The sequence below is a fragment of the Puma concolor genome, chromosome A2 (genome assembly GCF_028749965.1).
Source record: "Puma concolor isolate L17-30 chromosome A2, mPumCon1.1.hap2, whole genome shotgun sequence".
In the NCBI taxonomy this organism is placed as follows: Eukaryota; Metazoa; Chordata; class Mammalia; order Carnivora; family Felidae; genus Puma; species Puma concolor.
The window spans coordinates 66,218,329-66,222,644 of record NC_141668.1 but is presented as its reverse complement, the minus strand read 5'-3'; the positions used below and the strand labels follow the sequence as shown (position 1 = coordinate 66,222,644).

Below are 4,316 nucleotides of genomic sequence, written 5' to 3'. Positions count from 1 at the left end.
TGCTTCCTTCCAAATGTTGTGTTTACAGTACTACCCACCTAGTAGGCTGTTGTCACAAAGGTAGTGCTGGAGTGACTGACAGAAAGAAAACAAGTTACTGGAAATTGAGACAAGAACATGTGGCATGAAGTAAGGAGAGGCAGAGAAGAAAATAAAAAGTTTCCAGGTCCTAAAATTTCCATGAGGCTCCCTGCTGACCATCATATAACCTAACTGGAGTCAAGACCCTGTCTTCAGGTTTTCAATACCTTCCTATGCTCTAACTTACCACTGACTATGCTAAAGACCCTAGCAGCGTAGCACCTGCTTGCTCAAATGATGCGATACCCAGTACAACCCCTGCACTTTCCTGAGTAATTGCTGTAAGAAGACCAAGTAAAACAAAGGTCAATTCCCCAGATATAATATTCCCCAACAGAACTATATATTTTGAACTAGAAATGGCTTCTTTATCCTTGTGTATATTTTATTTGCAATTCAGGTTTTGTTCTTACTGTTGTTGTTTATAGGAAAAGAACACCTGTTATGTCAAATATTACCAGAGGTCTTTGTTACTGAACAGGAATTGGGGAACTTTGTTACATCCAATATAACACAAGCAAGCAAAGTCCTGTCCACAACATTAAGAAAAGGGCATTCGTATTTTCAGGTCTAACCATTTCAAGTATAGTTATAATTGGAATAACCTACACAATTCAAAGTGTGGAGCACACTGGCTGCTCAAGTTTTGATTCCTTAGCTAGAACTTACCGATACCCTAACAGCACTTTGTGAAAGAAAGCACTTTGTGAAAGAAATAAGTGGCCATTTTGAATCACAGAAAGTTCACTTGCAGCACCTGCACAGAGACATCTGTAAAATGGCTAGTGAGAGGAAAATATGTCTCACAAGGTAGGCTGTTGCCTCTAAACTCTCAGTTCTGTTCTCACATCAAGATAACTAATCATTAGGGATAAGTGCCTACACTGTTTTATTTTTAGCTCTTTTGAGGAGAAACCTATTATTTCTTTCACTCCTGGATGAGACAGAAAATACTCCCTTGCAGTGTAACAACATAAACAATTCTGCCGATTTTTTCAAATTGTGGGGAAACACCTATACTTATTGCAAATGGAGAATAAGTTATGAATCACAGAAGTAAAAAATTACTTCTATTTCTAAAGTTCTCCATAGGTTACAGATAAGGCTAAGGACAACCTGCTTCTACGTGCAGTGACTGGAAATGGTCCTGAGAGGAATCTAGCACAGTGGGGTTTGGGCCCACTCGTGTGTCACTCTTGTGGGACAACAGTGGGGGAGACTCTAATTTTCCTTTGCCATCTTCCTACACCTCTGGCCTGGGGAAAAAGGTGGCATTAACCAAACGAAATGGAATGGATTTCCCTACAAGAAAAAGGAAACAAGATACTAGAAGGGGGTTAGACAGATATAAACAATGGAAGTTCCCCTGAGAGAGATGTTTCAGTGACCTGGGTCCATCATCAACTCTAAATCCCCCACTTTTCACTGAGGTGTCTTCCACTTACTGCACCATCCTAACAAGAGACAGCATGGTAATACTTCCTTCCAGTGTCAGTCCATGAGTAGCCCTCCCACATCTCTTGACATAGGTGGCACATCATAACCCATTCAGACATCAGCAACCTCCACCTGATTCCAGCCACATCATTGACTTAATATTTCTAAATGGTATTGACTCCTGATCCAAGGAGTGGAAACACAGAAATGTATTAACTACTACTGACTAATTATTGTTAAATCATAATTGAAATAAAATCTATTTCCTATGACTTAGATGCTTATTTCAGACCTATAATATGCTCTCTTGGTATTTCTATTTTGTAGGGTTTTATTTCAAAGTAAAATTTGACCATCCTTTACATTGAATGCTGACGATGTTTTTAATCTTTCCTTTAATTAAAAATGCATTTATGGTACAGAATTATTAAAACAACAAAAATCTACTGAGATCCATAGGCATATATCATTTTTCTTGCCTTCTGAGAAAGCTAGCCTAAATAGCTGATGTAGATTAAATACGTTTTGGGAAACCCAGCTGGCTCAGTCAGAAGAGCATGCAACTCTTGATCTCAGCTTCATGAATTCGAGCCCCACATTAGGTGTAGAGATTACTTAAATAAGCCAAGTTTTAAATATATATACATATATATACATATATATACACATATATATGTGTATGTGTATATATATATATATATATATATATATATATATGTGAGACATTTCTAAAATTTTTTTAATGTTTATTTATATTTGAAGGAGAGAGAGATAGTGTGTGAGCAGCAGAGGGGCAGAGTGAGAGGAAGACACAGAATCTGAAGCAGGATCCAGGATCTGAGCTGTCAGCACAGAGCCTGACGCGGGGCTCAAACTCACAAACCAGGAGATCATGACCTGAGCTGAAGTCAGACGCTCAACCGACTGAGCCACCCAGGCACCCCTAAATAGGATTATTATTAATAGACTATTTAATTTGGCAATTCAAATCCAATTTATGTAACTGGCTGCAAATATTCTTTAGCATTGATATAATAAGAATATAACAATCCACTCTTTATTTCATATTGATCTAGCTCTTAGAATTATAGTTTATACTTCAGACAGTTAAAAATGCCAGATATTTATGTTAAGATGGCTTCAGCACTGAGTTAAAAAAATTAACTTAAATTGGCTTACATATTAAAGAATTTACTGGCTCACCTACCTGAAAGACTAAAGTAGGGTAGGCTTTAAATTTGACTTAATTAAGAGACTTCTCTAAACTCTCTTACAGTTCAGCATCTTGCTCACACTGCAGCAGTCTGGGCATTACATTTTTTCAGGACAACATATAGAAGAGAAGAAATAATTTCCCTGGATTCCAAGTTTTCCATTCATACTAAGATCAACTTTTCCAGAAGCCTTCAGCAAACTTTCCTCATACTCTTTAACCCAAATTATATCAAAAGCCCTATCTGCACGAATATTGATAAACGTAATCAATAAGCCATTTTCACCCCTAGAGCTTGGCAAAAGGTGAGCTACTCCTTATAGTAATGAGCTGCATTAAAACAGACTTCTTATAGGAAGGGAAGAGGGGGAAATGGGTGTTAAGTAGGCAACCAACTACTACTCTAAGATGAAATTTGAATAATATAATATTTTGCTAGAGAACATGAATGGAAATGCGTAATTTGGAAAGGTGTTCAGTATGTTGGCGTTTCTGACATCCTGAATGTTACATTATCTGAGCTGATTGTGGAATTTGCTATAGGCATCATCCTTGGAGTCTTGCCAAACCCTAGCATGAATCTGTATTTGGGTGGTATGCAGAAGACAAAGGTAAATCAGCCACCCTCTCCTTTCCATTGCTATTTCTTGTTCATCTACACAACATATTTCCTTTTCTTTTTCTCTTAGAGAGAGACAGAGGGGGGGGGAACAGAAATAAAGAGAAACAGAGAGAGAGAGAGAGAGAGAGAGAGAGAGAATCCTAGGCAGGACCCATGCTCAGCAGAGTCTGACGCAGGGCTCAATCCCACTACTGTGGGATCATAACCTTAATAGAAATTGAAAGTCCGACGCTCAATTGAATGAGCTGCCCCTACACAAAATATTCTAGATTTGGCCAATTTGGTTCATGGAAATTTTAATTAGCAATAATTACGCCTCAGATAAACCTCATTAACTATGATACTGCCACTGTACAAAGCTAGTTCATGGAAATTTCAGAACAGTAATAATGTATTTAACTTTTCGAATTGTGGAGAACATTTTTTCAGTATAAGAGTAATATTATCATTTAAAAATACTGAAGATAATATTTAAAAACCACTAGTAATCCAACCTCTCTAATCCAGTCTTTATTAGAATTATAGCCTTCGTTTTTCTACTAAATACATTATAAACATCTCTCTATATAGTTATGCAGTTTTCATATCCCTATTCTTAATACTTGCATGAAATTTTGAGGAGTGCATGTAAATAATATAATTGACAATAACGAAGTGGAAAAAATAAAATATTGGCTGTTTCCTACATTTTCATTACTTCCATTACTTGAGGGGGTTAATTTGTTTTCAACCTATCCTAGAAATAAGGTCATTGTTCTCATAAGACAAAGATGGCAGCATGACTGCCTATCTCTCCATATGAACACCATTTATTTCAATTTTTACTTTTAATGTTTATTTATTTTTGAGAGCTAGAGACAGAACATGAGTGGGGGAGAAGCAAAGGGAGAGGGAGACACAGAATCCAAAGCAGGCTCCAGGCTCCAAGCTGTCAGCACAGAGCCCTGTGTGGGGCTCAAACCC

At 37.3% G+C, this 4,316-nt stretch overlaps 1 pseudogene; it reads right to left on the bottom strand.

The window, feature by feature from the left end:
• Nucleotides 1–3,594: 3,594 nt before the first annotated feature.
• On the bottom strand, nt 3,595–3,714 carry LOC112867127 (U4 spliceosomal RNA; annotated as a pseudogene).
• Between the last annotated feature and the right edge of the window lie 602 nt (nt 3,715–4,316).